The sequence below is a fragment of the Mauremys mutica genome, chromosome 3, assembly GCF_020497125.1.
Source record: "Mauremys mutica isolate MM-2020 ecotype Southern chromosome 3, ASM2049712v1, whole genome shotgun sequence".
In the NCBI taxonomy this organism is placed as follows: Eukaryota; Metazoa; Chordata; order Testudines; family Geoemydidae; genus Mauremys; species Mauremys mutica.
In genome coordinates, this window is record NC_059074.1 from 69,186,585 (window position 1) to 69,204,218 (window position 17,634).

General features: G+C 38.3%; 1 protein-coding gene across 2 annotated transcripts in view; it reads right to left on the reverse strand.

Annotated features, from left to right (window-relative positions):
• The window catches only part of RNGTT (RNA guanylyltransferase and 5'-phosphatase), a 414,630-nt gene that overhangs the window by 302,383 nt on the left and 94,613 nt on the right, over nt 1–17,634 (reverse strand). The gene's annotated exons all lie outside the window — the stretch shown is intronic.

Here is a 17,634-nt window from a genome sequence, read left to right on the forward strand (position 1 = left end):
CCACCCTGTACACTCACTGCAAATGTGTTCTCATGCACCCTGAAAGTACATTCTCTATTCCTGTGACACCTAATTGCAGCATATATAAAGGGCTGCAGGCTTGGGCGATATAGCCCACCAGCTGTATTGTAGCTTCTTGTCTACTAAAGAGAGACACAGCCAGCTGCAACAGCAGTCTGTCCCCACAGAGCCAACAATAAATGCACCTGCTTGTCCAAGCAGCATGCAGCCTCCAGGTAAGAAAAGTAACAGGAAGCCACCAAGAAAGATGGAATGAAAGAAAATAAGTAAAACATGACAGGGGATGGGGAGAGACAGAAAAGGACAGGAAAGAACAAAAATTGACAAACATTTGTCAGAACATGATGTGGCAGCTATCCATCACTTGCGGGGAGGAACTTCAAAACTGTTAACTTTGTTAATATTACTCAAACTCTGGCAACTTAGCAGCCTTGGAATTTATATTTAGCTTCCCCTGTCCCACACACACCCCCTACTTTGGAACATCTAACTACATTCTTTTCTTATTGATTTAAGGAGGCCCACTCCCCATCCTTGCAATAGCTCCCAAAGCAAAGAAAGAGCAAGAATGGTATTCTTTAGGTACATTAAGGGGATAGAAACTCCAACAGCATCTAGAGCCTTAATAGAAGAAAGTCTTCCACTGACCTGCAATCCTCACTGTTACAGCATTATTACTAAGTATATGTATTGTGGTAGTACCCAAAAGCTTTCATTAGAATCTAGGCCCCACTATGTTGGATTCTGTGCAAGCACATAGTACGCTGCCTGGGATGGGGACCTATTAATTTGAAACAAGACAAGTGAATGTACAGAGATTAGGGGAGAGTGGAGAGGCAATACTAAGGCTGCAGTTAATTACATTGGGTAACTGTATGTACAAATGGATGAGTCTGACTCAGAACTTTTTTAAAGAATATAATAAATATCAGGTATCCCTAATTGCTACCTAATCTAGCCAATATCAGTAAACTGATTTCTTGTGAACATCCCAGCAAAAGCAGGATTTATGAGGAATTTGAAGGAAGTGATAATTGGCCATGTAGATTAGTTCCACTGGCAGATAAGGTATCTGAAACCGCACAAGCACAAGCTACACTACCCAAGCTATGCAACTGTAATACACAAGCTATGTCTAAACTTTCCTTGGAAACTATGCTTTCAGCCATTTCAGGTCCTGAGGCAAGAGTCAACATTTTTACTTGCAAACTGGACATTGCTACTAACAAGATACCTATATTATTTTCAACTGAGTTATTAGAGAGAAGGAAAAATAAGTTATAGCTTTGGCATCAAAACAGCAGAGTTCCAAAACATTCACCAGAGCTTTAAATAAAATAATTTTTTAACAGGGCTTGAAACTCTGGAAGATTTCAGCAAGGCATCAAACATTTATATATGGGTATTTGTTTGCTTTATGGAGGGGCAAGTTAGCTGCTAATCTAACTGTGCTGTTAAACACTGGAAGATTTTCACCCTCCTCTTCAGATATCAAATACTTTTAGAATTCCCAGGAAAGGTAAACCTGGATCTCTTGATAAATTTATTTCATCCTCTGGCACTATGATGGTTGCATTCACATTCTCCTTCAACTAGACACATGAAATGAAGATTAGGGAAGGATATTTTGTTTGACTGAGGTATCTGGGAATATACATTTTTCCCCTAAGGCCAACTCAAACTAGGCAAGATATTCTGAGTTTGAAGCCTTAGGTTTTTCCAATTCGGTCCTCTATCTTGGCTAATCAGTATTTAATTCTGACAGGACCTCTTTTCTGAACTCAGATTAAAATTCAAGTAATTTGGAAAATGCTGTTGAATTTGTTGATCACATTTCTGAAGGGCCTAAATTCAACTCAATATTTGCCTAAGACATTTAGGGTGAAATCCTGGTTTCACTGAAGTCAGTGGGACTTTTGCCATTGACTTCAAAAGGGCCAGGATTTCATCCTTAGTGTATACATGATCCATGTTCAAGATTATTTATTTCTGCTCTCTCCCAAGGTTATTAAAGACTATTATTATTACCACTACTGAGGTGCCTGTCACTGCTCCCTAGTTGAGATTGAGGTCTATTTTGCACTTAAAGCAAGGATTCAAAATTCTTATGTACAAAAAATACAGCATATTCTCCCCAAATTTTCAGCACTTTTTGAGTACAGAATAAATGTTGAGAATTTATAAGTGAATGAGTTACAAGTAATTTTAACATAGGTCCTTTAAGAAATTTAGCATCTGTGTCAGTCTCTTTGTCCCAAATGATTTAACAATGGAATAAAACTGACTTCAAACTTTCCATCTTGTTAAAGTTAACTGAAATCATATGCATAGGCTGTATTCAAAAAGGCTAGCTTAATGAAGCTAAATTATTGGAATAAAACAATTGTTATTCTACTCTACATATGTTCTATACTGCATTTATCAGCATAGCACCTGACTTCCTTCCAGTAGTGCATTAAGTAATGTGTTAACATCTGCTATGTGTTGTTTGGTGTCTCGTCCTTTCCCCGGAGAGAGAAGTGTATGCAGTAGAGTCTTGTTTTGACAGGGTATTTTTTAATTTACACATTTTGCAATGTATTTATGTTAGAGAAGGTGAGGTCTAAGACGTGCACTTTGAGGAGCAAATTTGAAGTTTGTGATGGTCCTTAGTTCTTGAGGAAGTTCTTTCCAGGGATTCAGAAGATCCCAATAAAGATGCATCTCCTGTATAGATGAGCTTTACTATTATCATAGAGATAATGTGCTATAAGAGCGAAGTCACTGACCACAGTTTTCATCCCCGAATTAAGTGGTCTTTTAGATTTCTTGGGCCCAGGCCATGGAGCACCTTGAAGAAGAGGCCTGAAACCTTGAGCTTTGTTTGAAATTCTGAGGGAAGCCAGTGTACAGAGCAGAGGATAAGTCTGTTGCGTTCATGATAGCCTGTGCTGTATTTAGACATGGTGCAGTGTTGTCTATTGGTTGAAGTTTTCTAAGCACTGAAGGCTTCATGCCTGAATATATCACATTGCTATAGTTCAGCCAAGAATTGATGAAGACATGAATAACTGAGGCCCAGTCATCGTCCGCTAAGATAAGAAGGAGTATCCTAGCCAACCAGACAAGACAAAGCATTATTGGAGAATGGTGCTATGTAACAGCTTAGCATCAAAGAGGAATTCAGCAGTACGCCTATAGACTGAATCAGTGTGGCTATGTGCCTTAAACCAAAAAAAAAAGCACCGTGGCTGCAAACTCTTCAAAATGCTTTCCTCTCACCACTAGCATCACCTATGTCTTGGTCAGGTTCAGCACCAGTCATCCATTGTTTTTTCATGAGCTGATCTTGTCCAAGCATTGGGTCATCTTGGTGTGGTGGTCATATGTTGTGAGGAATAGGTAGAGCTGTGTGTTATATGCATATTGTTGACACTTGAGTCCATATCACCTAACCAGTCCACTACGTGGTTTCATGTAGATGTTGAAAAGGACAAGAGAGAGAACTGAACCTGGGAGGATTCCATAAGCAAGCCGTCTGATGGTGGAAATGCAATTTCCCATCACTACTCATTGAGTGTATCCCTCCAGGAAGGACTCAAACCATTTCAGGGCATTATACTGGACCTCCACCACCTCTCAGGCAAAAGAGCAGTATCTCATGGTCAACAGTGTCGAATGTTGCAGAGAGTTGCAGGAGGAAGAGAACTTTCTATCCGTTGACAGGAGATCAGCCATCAATACCACTAAAGCACTTTCCCATTCCATGACCTGGCCTGAATCCAGATTGTGCTGGATCTAGAATATTAGCTTCACTTGATGAACTTGTAGTTGGCCTTTGGCTAACTTCTCTATGAGCTTGCTCAGGAATGGGAGGTTTGACACTGAGCAGTAGTTGACCAGAACCAATGTATCCAGGTTAAGTTTCTTCAGTCCTGACTGGGCTATCGCATATTTGAAGGAGGAAGGGAAAATTCTCTCTCTGAATGAAGTTCTGGCTGTTTCAGTCAGGCATAGCACCAGTTGTTCATGACTCTCTTTCACAAGCCAGGAAGGGCAGGTTGCTCTGCCTATATAGGCTACAGACAGGGTCAAGAGAGCAAACCAGGTAATTTTACAGAGGTACTATTGTGTTGTTGGAGCCAACAACCAATCACTACCTTTCCTCTACAGCAAGTTTGCATGCAACAATTCTATTGGTTGTAAAGTGTCAAGGATATGAAAATGACTGAACACATACCAATACATGTTGGTAGATTAAATGGAATAACTATCACTTCTCTTCAAAGGTTTCAAGGCTGCATGATAGCCTGGGCAATAGAGTTTGAAAGGCTCAAAATGGTGCTGCCCCACAACAAGGCATAAGCAATGAGGCAATGCTGGGGAAACTCTGAAAAAGACATGAACTCAGGGATTGGGCTCCCCCACACCGTTTTCTCATAGCACTGGTCTCACTAACACAACCCTCTAAACCAGTAAATTAACTATGAATTAAGGACACTTCAGAAGCTTTGTGTTGCTCTAGCAATGCAATGCAACTGTACACCTAGTTTAATACAGCGCACACTGGCATACCACTGAACATACTTTCCCCCCCTCATAGTGTCACTATATGGTGTCTTTGAAAGTAATTTTTATCTAACATCTGGAACTTCAATCTATGTCTACAGAGCAAAGAAAAAACACAGCAGGCCCATGCCAGGGACACGGGCTCAAGAGGCTTGGACCGGGGGGGTTTCTTTGCTGTGTAGACTTAGCCTAAAATGCCTTAAACATAATTGTATGGCTACTGCATAGTATCACTAGAGGGCAAAGTTTAGATTTGCACTTCCTGGCTCTCTTTTACTTGTAACCTTAACTCCAAATTTTCAGGGTTTGTAAACTCTGATCCAGGAATAATTATAACATTCCAGCAACCTTTTTCAAACTTTACATTACTGACACAAACTCTCCGCCTTAAATTCCTCCTAACAGTTTTTTGTCTAAGAGTTTATATTAAACAATAGCACTCAACAGATTACTATAAGCTCTCTGGGGCATGGACCACCTTTTTGTGATTTGTTTGTACAGTGCCTAGCACAACAGGGTCCTGGCCAATGACTAGAGCTTCTAGGCAATAGCTCAGGAGGGATAGCTCAGTGGTTTGAGCATTGGCTTGCTAAACCCAGGGTTGTGAGTTCAATCCTTGAGGGGGCCACTTAGAGATCTGGGACAAAATCAGCACTTGGTCCTGCTAGTGAAGGCAAGGGGGTTGGACTCAATGACCTTTCAGGGTCCCTTCCAGTTCTATGAGATAGGTATATCTCCATATATTGTATTATATTAGCATAGTACTGACCATATACTTAGGTAAACAGACTTCCTGCCCTGAAGATCTTACAACCTAATTGAAGATAAATTTAATAAACAATACATGGGCAAGGGGATAATGGAAACATTAATAAGTTCAGGCAGCTACATCAGAATCACTTAAATATCTGTGGATGTGTTGGTTTTAAATTACTGTTTTAAAAATCTCCAGTGTAAACCGCTGTTCTCAGTAACCTCTTAACATTTGCCCTCCATCCAAAAAAATGTTGCTAAGTTTGTTGCCTGTTTTATATTTTCTTTTATTTTTGTAATTTATGTATTTTATTTTGCTTCCTTGTTTTATAGATTATAGTGACAGCTCCTTTATTAGTGTTGTTAGTTCCTTTTTTAACTAAAAGTTACCCCACAACTTCCTACATTGATGTGTCTCCTCTCTCTATAGTATCTGCCCACACTGGGGCTAAGAGGCCTGTACAGCACCAAGAGTATTCCTACTCTGCTGCTGCAGTTCAGGGCTGCTATCAGGCACCAGATGGCAGAAAAGTCAAGTTATAAACTATGGAGCATACAGAGTCTGATGTAAGTGTGGTCAGGCGCCACGTAGGCTTGCCCATTACTTAGCCCCCGGTCAGCAACCCCCTTTCCCACAGCTCATCAAGTCAGTTTTCCAATGCCACAAAACAAATCAGAGTTCAAAAATCCTGATCTGGGGCCTGATTCAGTAAAGGAACTGCCCCAGTACTGTTTGGAGGTTGCGGTGACAGCTGGCGATACATGCCCCAAAGTCCTGACAAGCAGGCAAAGCTCAGTTTTTGTCTCCTTCCACTTACACTTACTGCAGTTGGTAGTGGCTGGTACTCTGGTGTGTCTTTTTAGAGGATGCTGAGGCCTTCATAAAGGGACACTACCTCAGGGAAAATTTGTGGAGCTTTAGAATGCTAATTTCTGAGTAAGGCTCTGGACGAAGACAAAGGAAAACTATACCACTTTTAATCACTCCAGCAATAGGCTAAAAACACTGTCAATCTGAATATAATTTGCTATTTGCACATACAAACAGCCATGCGCACACACAAATATCTGCTCGTCACATGCAATCAAAGAACCTACTTGTAAAGTCTACTATGCAATTGCATATCAGACCTAAAACAAGACCCTTGAAGAGTAGTTCTACTCTGAAAAGTGACTCTTAAGTTGACACCATTTTTTTTTATTTTCTCTCAATGATTTCTGATTGAATGATTTTTTTTCCCCCCAATTGCCAACTCTGAAAACTGAAATAAATTCTGATTGGCTCAGGCACCACTACAAGTAAAGGTTGCAGATGAAAGTTAGCTAACTGACAATGATAATGACTCAGAATAGAATCCAACTCTCTTCTAGAACCATATTGGCTCTTTTGTTTACGGGAATAGTAAAAAGCTTGATTTTATCACTATCTTAAGCAGATAGAATACATACAGGAAACATATTGGTTGAGTAAGAACAACATTTTATATCTACTTTTCAGAGTAGAATTAACAGGATAGGGTCACTTGTTACAATGGGTAAACTATTACAAGGCGGTTTTGAAAACCAGTTTACAGTTTTCTACAAAGAGTTCCTAACATGAAGAGTAAAAAATTATGCAACTTTTCAGCAAGATGACAACAATGAACCCAGAAATAAAAATACAAACTACTTTCAAAAACTATTCAGAATTTATTCATAGTAAAAAGTATCCTATCTTTTAAACTTCTGAAAAGAACAAAAAGGGATGTGCCTTTCTTTGTAGTTAAAACTATAAAATGTTTCTACCTTTCAAAAATTTGTGGGATAAGACCTTTTTTCTTTTTAATATTATCATCGATAATATACATGATATAAAATCTTTCCTATTAAACTTTTCAGATGGTTCTAAGAGTAGTGGGGTAGTAAATAATGAAGAAAACAGGTCTCTGTTAGAGTGATCTGAATCACCAGATTAAATGGTCATAGTCTAAAAATATGTGTTTTAACACAGCCAAATACAAGGTAATATATATGGAAACAAATAACACATGTTATTCCAATAGGATGGGACACTTGGTATTGAAAAGCAGTGACTAAGGGCATATCCACACTACAAACTTTTGCTGATGCAAGTTACATCAGCATAAAGCCACCACAGTTAGTATACTGCTTGTGAACATGCATACTTGGCTCTTTGCACCAACACTGTGCATAGACACCAGGAATGCTTGTTTCGATTCCCAGTGAAGTGCTTCATGGCTAGGTAACCCAGTGTGCAACCTGCCATTGTCCAGCACACTTTTTCAGGGAGTTTTGGCAATGTATTGTGGGGCAGAAACAAGTTGCACGGGAATGACAGGAACTCTCTTTGTTGTACTGCTACCTCTTCTAGAAGTAAATTAATGAAAAGTGTATAGCTATGTCCCGCTAAGTTGGGGACACCATCACTAATGGGAAATAAATTTATACACTTACCTGAAGTTCCTTCCCCTGCATTGGGCTCGACTACCGGGACTGACTGGATTGCAAGGGAGCCCCAAAACTGGTCCTAGCTCATGGCATAACTGGATCCCCATGTCCCCAATCCTCCTCCTCACTGTTCACAGTAGGACCCTGTGACTTGGGCTCCTAAGAGGTACCCATAGTGGTGTGTGGGATGGTGTAGGGTCTCCACCAAGTATGGCATTCGGCTCTTTGTAAAAGCAGCAGATCTGCAGCTCACCTGTTATCCAATCTGGCCTACCGTTATGCCTGATCCAACTGCTTCACTTTCATTCTGGTCTCTCCTGCATCCTGTGGCCATACATACTGGAGAGAGTCCAAAGGAGGGCCCCAAAAATGATCCAGGGGCTGGAAAACTAACCTTATGATGTGAGTCTTAAGGAGTTCAAATTATTCAGTTAACCGAAGAGCAGGTTGAAAGTGGCTTGATCACTCCTAAGTACTTACACATGGAAAAGTTATCTGATAGAGTGGGGCCTTTCTATCTTGTGATACAGACATAACAAGATCCAATGAGTGGAAATTGAAATTAGACAAATTCAACCTTGAAATAAGATTAAATTTCCTAGCAGTGAGGGGAATTAAACATTGGAATAGATTACCAGGGCCGGTGGGCAGACTCACCATCACTTGAAATCATTAAAATGAGATTAAGAGACATATTTTCAAAGGATATGATTTAATCCATCTTCTAGAAGGAAATGTTACAGTCAGGGAGGCGGGGGAGCCTGAATGGTCCCTCTGGGCTTTGGAATCTGTGAGAGTCTATTTATTCCCCCTGTTCATCTCATTTCTTGATGGGCCGGTGGGAGAACAGAATTTTCCTCATTGCCCTCACTATGTTAACAACACTTGCAGCTCTGCATTAAGACCGTGACTATGATCAAATCTCATGCTTCCCAGCTTCAGCTGGTCATCTGTAGGGGGTCCTGCCTATTCAAAAATAAATAAATAAATATCATTCCACGAGTAGAATTTTGAAAAGCTGATGTAACAGTGGATACAAAACTACTACAACTCATATGCCCAGTTTTTTTTTTAATTAGAATTTCTCTAATGAGAAAAACAAGCAGATAAATACTCTATTTTAAACGTTAAAGAATTTTTGCATTTGGGAATAAACAGAAGTAATGCTAGCATATTTAAACAAAACTCCACCACATATTACAACCCATCAAACACAAAACTCTAGGCACAAAAACAAACTGATTACAAGCAACTTCATACTACAGAAAATTCCTAATCCAAACATCGTAGAAAGTTTTCTACTCAAACAAAACTCATCTTTGTTAGAGACACAATTATCCAAAAATCTAGAAACAAGCATTTCCCATGATTAGATAAAGAAAGCAATCCAATAAAGAGAGGCCCTCAAAACAACTAGAGCAGACGGTTACGCTATCAATTTTTGTAAACTATATAACACTACATGCAACGTACGCCTGAACCCTCAAAAATGCCACAAACCTTAAATGATGGTACAATCATATTCCTAAAGATAGTGAACAATGTCCACCCTATAGGCAAATCTCATTAATGGAATTAGAAGAGCCAATAGCTAAGAGTGTAAAAATAAACAAGAGATTCTTTAAGTATATTAAAAATAGGAAGCCTCCAAAAGAATCAGTGAAATTAAATGGAGCAATTAAAACAGTTAAGGACATTGCTCAGAAACAGTCATTTCTTCATAGCAGTCTTCATCACACAGACTGTTGCAGAGAAACCTACCCTAGACCTACTCTTTTCTGGTAATAAAGATTAAGTACTAGCACAGATTTAAGTGTCAGAGCAAACTGATAATTTAAAAAGCTGTAAGTCATCACACTCCAAGCTTATAATGTAAGAGTTACTAGTAAGTGGCATCTTTTTCCCAGAATTGCCTCTGCAGAGCTACACTTGTGTGAGATTAACTAGCAGTAAATCCCTAAAAAGGTAGGCTAAGGAGAAAAAATGACTAAATAAAAGACTGCTCTGCCAAGCAAAGCCTGACTAAGATGCTAAATACAGAAAACAGTGCTGCATAAATGTATATAGAGCTCCAAGAGGATCTGTTACAATTTTCCGTAACACAAACATTCTCCAATCATGCCAAAGAAACACCTTTTAACATCAAATCTATAAGTACAGGAACCTCAGTCAATTAACAGAATACCTGTATGTAGAATCTAGTCCATTTGGGAAATATCTGGACAGAAATCACTTTACTCCATGATGTAGAGGACTTTCTAAAAGATTGTCCGATCTACAGTAACTTAATACTGTCTTTGCATCAAGTCTAGGTTTCTCAGATAATGAAAGCATCTTAGGAAAACTGGCAGATCTGGTTCAGATTAAATTTTGCAATCACCTTGGTCAATACATTTAAAATTATACTGTCTTCATAAAGCATTGTGAAAGTCATTGGCAGATGGTAGCCAAAAATTACTGTCAAATGTACCCCTGGCAGCAGTAGCAAGACAGTTTATTATTTTTTTAGATGAAACAATTATTTTGGAATTTTAGGATCACTTACCACAAAAGCTAAATACCAAGTATTCAAGGTTGATAAAGCAAGTCTCCAGTTCGGAGAACAACATTTCCTCATGGACATGTTCCAGGAGTAACAAAGCATCCTGTACTGCTATAGATTACTATACATCAGTGTAAGAAGTTAGAATGATCCATACTGCCTCACTGAAGAAAGCAAAAAACTGGTTAGAGAATATACTCATTGATTCTCAAACAGATCTGGAAACTCAGGCACAACCAGCGGAAGCTACAGTGAAAAGACCCTTACAGTACGATTACCAACAACAATAATCCCATGCTAGAGCACTCGCCAGAAAGCCTGTATTCTCTCTCACTCTTAAGCAAAAAAATGGGAGCAAAAAATTTGATGTCAGGTTGCAGATGAAGGTCATGGAAGACACAATCTTGTGTCTAATTTTCTTCCCTTAAGACAGAGCACTGCAGCACATATTTCTACTCTTATCAAAAGTGCCATTAGCTTTTTAATTACATGAAGTCATCAGAACTTGGTTTTATCAGAGGAAAGAGATCATCTCCACCAACACACTGTACTCTAGGAAACAGGTTCATTTCTGAAACAAAGAAAAAAGCACCTACTGACTGAAAACATACAGTATATCTTCATAACTTGGCTAATAATAGTTGATGCAATTAGGCTTATTTTTGTGATCAAACCAACACCTGGAAGAGTGCTGAAGCCAAGTGGAATTATTCAAATTCTGCATTTGTGTTATGTATCACAAAAATCTGACCTCTATATCATGTAAAAGCTATTTAATGCCATCCTTCTTTCAAAGTTAGATGGAGACAGATACTAAGCGAGTCTTCAAACTTTATTTGGCCACAAAAGAACACTGGAGAAAAATGTCCATTTTCTCGCAGCTGGAGCCACCAAACAGACAAATTCTATGAAACAACAATGCCCAGATCTCTAATGATTTATCTCATAAGAAAAAAGGTGAGATCACAGAAAAAGCACTCATGGTGGATTAACTATCTGATTGTAAACTGAGGAAACTGAGCAAAATAAGTTACATTTCTTAATTTATCTACAAGCAAAACCATTACCTTTCCTGCCCATGAACATATCCTTTCCATACTTTCCCCCTTCCACCCCCCAATAGATATACACAAATAAAATCATAATAGAAATCTGTTACGATGCTGTAATATCCATTCACTCTCCTGTAATCAAACAACCAATAGAAGGTAGCCTATTAAAGATTTTGTGTAACCCAGAGAACCACAATTACAAGTACAGACAAGCTGCTAGAAAATTAAAAGCCTGAGCAGTTAAAAATTTAGAATGAATTTGTTAAAAAGCAAAAATTTCAAGTCTATAAGTGACATGATGTGATCCTTCATTCACATGTGCAAAAAAGTGCTACATTAGCACTACCTCAGACCTATAGTATCTATAGCTTAATTTTATACTTGAGGGAAACTCAAGCATTATAGTATATAATGCTTCTTTACAACAACTTTTAAAAAAATCAAATAAAATTCTTCTTTTCAGCCTTATAATCAGAGTCAGCACCATCATTATCAAAGAACAAATTCTTTAGAATCAAGCCAGTGGCTGATCTCCTTGTGGATTCCAACCAGTCCATTTGTTAAGCTATTTGACATATAAGCCCAAGGTAAGAATTATGTTAGCTGGGTTTTTATTAAGTTAATTTATATTATATTCTTGTAAGAGAATGGGTCATTATAGAAAGAACTAGGTAACAACCCACTTTTTTCCAATCAGAATTCCATGAAGCTGTAGCATTCCATCAGATATGTATGTCTTAAAGTCAATCGTTAGCCATTCTTCCCCCCCCAGTGATCTCAGTATACGGTTGCTCAGATAAATCAGACACGTTCATCCTCCATGGTACTTTACATAGTCATTGTAATTTTTACTTAGAATATTTAATTTAAAAAATCTATTTTACAGGGAAAAACATGGCTTCATATTCTTTCAAATCCAATAATATTTTATCACAGCCAGCACTTACTATAAGGAAACCATTTTCAAAAAAAAAGTAACTAAAAAGATAGTGTTAAATTACATATATGATTTTAATAGAAACTGCATGTATATGGATATGAAATATAAAAAGGTACTCATACAAATGTAAATAAAGTAATTCAAACTCCTTAATACTTTGAATTTTGGATCAATTCATGTGCATTAACATGATAAAATGTAGATAGCCTTGTTTTTGTTTGCACTATTTTAAATTATTCAATATACATTTGAAACCTTTTTAATATTCTTCTTGGTAGGAGATTTTTTTTCCCCAAGACTGGTGTCTCATTACCTTATCCACACTATTCCTGTCTGAACATTCAGCTCCACTCATTAGAACTAACATCTGCTACAAACGTTATTAATGAGATACGTATCAAGGGATACAGGCAAGCCACAAACCACCTGGGCTAATCACACTTTTCAGTACAAAAGTCGATAACAGCAGCAAATATAGAACCTGCCTTAACATATTGTAATAATTATCTTATTCATACAGCAACTGCTATTTCTAAAATCCAACCCTTCAAAATTAGGTACATTTGTAAAACCATATGTATATCTTCTAGCTACTGCTAACATACAATGTATACCCTTTATTAACAGAGCCACAGGGCATAATTTTTGTAATGGAAAATTTTCAATTTGCCTTTTAGATTTATATGTCTCATGAATGTATTAGCATAAAAATATTTTCAGGATACCAGAGGCTTAGTAATAACTGCTTCAATAAATACATAATATAGGATTCACATTATACAGTTTTAGAACATTTTTAAACTTTAAAGATTCACTAAAAATGTAATGCAACAAACTTTAAAAGTATATTTATGTTTTTCCCCCAAACTGAATAATTTGCATGTAGTTATTTTAAATGTACATGTTAAAATTACAAAGGAAATATTTCCAAAAGAAAAACATTACTTAAGTGAACTTCAAAGCTTTTGGTTTGATGTTTTAATGTCATTTGCCAGACCTTGTCTATACTTGGGATTCAGCAATCAGTAGCCAGCAACCAGTCCAAGCCCCAAGTAAAGCCAAAGAAAGTCACAATTTGCATCACCTGATCTCAGCACACCTTGAAAGCTGGGAAACCCAAAGGCTCTTTATTTTTGGTTTCTATTGTGTTTAAAACCTCCTGGGAATATAACATTGTTTATTACAAAAAAAAATATTTAAAAATGGGTGAAAATCAGTGCAAAAAAATTTACTTGACAGTTTTCTGTGAAAATATCAGAGTTAATATGGAGGCACAATAGGACAGGGGTAAAAAAGCAAAAAATAGAGAGAAGGGTATTAAAAGTAGAAGCAGCTTAATCTCCTTCTAGAATAGGGTGCTGGTTCCAGGGAGTTCCAGCACTGTTTGGTTTTTTTAAAAGGACTCAAGCACAGATGTACACATATGCATATGTATACAAGCAAGTGTATCTTCCACTACATTGCCTTACTTTAACAGATGCCTTACAATTAGTTTGTTTAATTATTAATAAACATCTAACAGAGTATTGGATTTTCTTAACACAATTAGAATTTTCATGTACTTCAGCAGTCCAAAATTTGGGTGAGAAAAAAAAAAGTTAAAAAATGAATAGTAGCTTTTGTAAAAGCTCAGAATTATTCAGTAAAAATCAGTAAGAACAGAAAATAAAGGATGTTATTAAACTCAGTCAGTGAAAACAATCACAACTTTCCATGTCAATATTTGGATTCTGTACAGATGCACAGATACACAGGTTGCTTGCCACATATGATTGAAGAAGGGCTAATCCTAAATAAAAAGATATCTCCAGATTCCAGAAGAAAGAGTCACCATTTCAGGAGGTAGCTAGTAATGTATTTTAACAATATTTTAAATAATTAACATAAAAATGACCACACTGGGTCAAACCAATGGTCCATCTAGCCCAGTATCCCATCTTTGACAGTGGCCAGTGTCAGATGCTTCAGAGAGACTGAATCTATCAACACAATTTCAAATGATCTATCCCTTGTGGTCCAGGCTCCGCTTCTGACAGTTGGAGTTTTAGGGACACCATTGAGCACGGGGTCACATCCGTGACCACCATCCTGGCTAATAGCCATTGATATCTTCAAGAACTTTTCTAGTTCTTTTTTTAATCTAGTTATAGTTTTGGCCTTCACAACATCCCGTGGCAAAGTGTTTCACAGATTGACTGTGCGTTGTGTGAAGAAGTACTTCTTTTTTTGTTTGTTTGTTTTTAACCTGTTGTCTAATAATTTCATTTGGTGATTCCTGGTTCTTTTGTTATGTGAAGGGGTAAACAACACTTCCTTATTCACTTTACCCACACCATTCACACTTTTATAGACCTCTATCATATCTTCCATTAGTTGTCTCTTTTCTAAATCCCAGTCTTTTTAATCTCTCCTCATATGGAAGCTGATCCATAACTCTAATCATCTTCATTGCCCTTCTCTGCACCTTTTGCAATTCTGATTTATCTTTTTTGAGATGGGCTGACCAGCACTGTTTGCAGGATTCAATGTGTAAGCATACCATGGGTTTATATGGGGGGCATTATGATATTTTCTGTTTTATTATCTCTCTTTGCTAATGGTTACTAACAATTAACAGCTTTTTCACTTGCACCCTTTTTAGGTGACAAAACTGAGGAACTGTCCCACTGAGGTGTCAACAGAGATGGTTTGGGAACAAATTGATAAATGAAATAATAAAAGTCACCAGGACCACATGGTATTCACCTAAGAGTTCTCAAGGAACTAAAATATGAAAATGTAGACTACTAAACAGTGGTATGTAACCTATCACTTATATCAGCAGATATACCAGCTGACTGGAGGATAACTAATGTGATGTCAACCAACCCAGATTTTGTAAAGGCATTTCATGCCTCACCAGTCTATCAGAATTTTCTGAGTGGGTCAGCAACAAAGGTGATCCAGGAGGTATAGTATTTCTGGTTTTTCAGAAAGCCTTTGACAAGTTCCCTCACCAAAGGCTCTTAAGCAAATTAAGCAATCATGGCATAAGGTCCTCTCATGGATCAGTAACTGGTTAAATGACAGGAAACAAAAAAAAAAGTAAGACTCAATGGTCAGTTCTCAGAATGGAGAAAGATCAATAGAGTCCCTCCAGGGACCTATACTGGTACCAGTACTATTCATAAATCATCCAGAAAACGGGACAAGCAGTGAGGTGGCAAAGTTTGCAGCTGATACAAAATTACTCAAGGGAGTTATGTCCAAAGCCGACTCTAAAGAGTTACAAAGGGATCTCACAAACCTGGATGACAGGGCAACAAAATGGCAGATGAAAGTCAATGTTGATAACTGCAAAGTAATGCATATTGGAAAACATAATCCCTACTATATATCATCTATATCTATATCTATATATATATATATATATACACACACACATATATACACACATATATACACACACCATGATGCGGTCTAAATTAGCTATTGCCACTCAAAACAGAGACCTTGGAGTTATTATGGATAGTTCTCTGAAAACATCCACTCAATGTGCAGTGCCAGTCAAGAAAGCTAATAGAATGTTAGGAACTGTTAGGAAAGGGATAGATAATAAAACAGAAAATATCATAATGCCCCTATACAAAGCCATGGACTACCCAAACCTTGAATACTGCAGGAAGTTCTGGTTGCCCTTTCTCAGAAAATATATATTTTAATTGGAAAAGGTACAGAGAAGGGCAACAAAAATGATTAAGGGTATGGAACAGCTTCTATATGAGGACAGATTAAAAAGACTGGGACTCTTCAGCTTGGACAAGAGATGACTGGGATGGGGAGGGGGATATGATAGAGGTCTATAAAATCATAAATGGTGTGGAGAAACTGAAAGTGTTATTTACCCCTTCACATAACACAAGAACAAGGGGGTCACCCAATGAAATTGATAGATATCAGGCTTAAAACAAACAAAGGGAAGTACTTCTTCATGCAATGCACAGTCAACCTGTGGAACTCATTGCAAGAGGATGTTGTGAAGGCCAAAACTATGACAGAATTAAAAATAAATTAGATAATGGCAATCAATAGCTGTAAGCCAAGATGGTCAGAGATGCAACCCCATGTTTTGGGTGTCCCTAAGCCTCTCACTGCCAGATGCTGGAACTGGACAACAGGGGATGGATTACTTGATAATTGCCCTGTTCTGTTCACTCCCTTTGAAGCATCTGGCATTGGTCATGATCAGAAGACAAAATACAAAATAGATGGACCATTGGTCTGACCAAGTATGGCTATTCTTATATATGTATGAAGAATCTAAACAGATTCCTGGGCCACTTAGTGACATCACAAACACCATAAATATGACAAAGGAGCCCTAATGTTAAACTACTAGTTTCTCTTTTGACTCAAATTTTTCCTTCTAGCTGAATTTTCTCATTTTACCTCATCTTAATATTTGGATTTATTTTGTGTTTTAAGTCAGTTTTTGAGTTGGGCATATGGGAGAGAAGATGTCCCTCATAATAATTAGATATAAAAATACTAACCCATTTAAAGAAATTTTAACATGCCACGGACTTAATCCTGAATGAGGAGTACTACACCTTTATGCTGTTAAATAAGATACTTAGAAAACAAATCTCTCTACAGCATCTGAAAATTATGTTGTTAATTTCAAGCACAGAAACATTGTAACAGCATGGCACCCATCTCTCACAATCACCCCTTCTGCTCGCCTGTGTCTGCAGTCTTTAAATAGTCTGCCATCAGGCCATACCCCCAAGGCTTCCTCCCTGGAGGTAGTAGTTTCACCCTCTTGATCTATTCTGGTCCCAGCTCTCCGGCCGGGCAATTAAGTAGTTCAGTTCATCTTCTGGGGGTTTATCACTGTCCAATTGTACGCTGTTTCCCTAGTGGCCTATGGGAGGACCCAGGCCCACTCACTACTCTGGGTCCCAGCCCAGGGACCCTAAGAATAGAAGCCATGTGCCGCCATGTCCCCTAGGCCACTTCCCCGCAGCCCCAGCCTTCACCAAAGCTCCACCCTTACCTCAGGGCTCTTCTTTGTTCAGGCCCAGCATCCACTCAGGATCTCATTCTCACTCCCACAGTTCCTGCCAGCACTGAGCTGTCTGTGGTGCTGCAGTTCCGTTTGGGCACCCAGGAGCACTGTCTGAACTCCTCTGGCTCCAGCAAGTAACTGTAGGTCTCTGGCTCTGCAGCTCCTTTTTATATGGCCCTCCTGGGGCCTGACTGGCGGCTCGCTGCAGCCTCTTTCATCAGCTGCTCCCTGTAGCCTTTCCCTGATAGCCTATCTACTGCGCGGCCTCTCTAGGCCGCTCGGA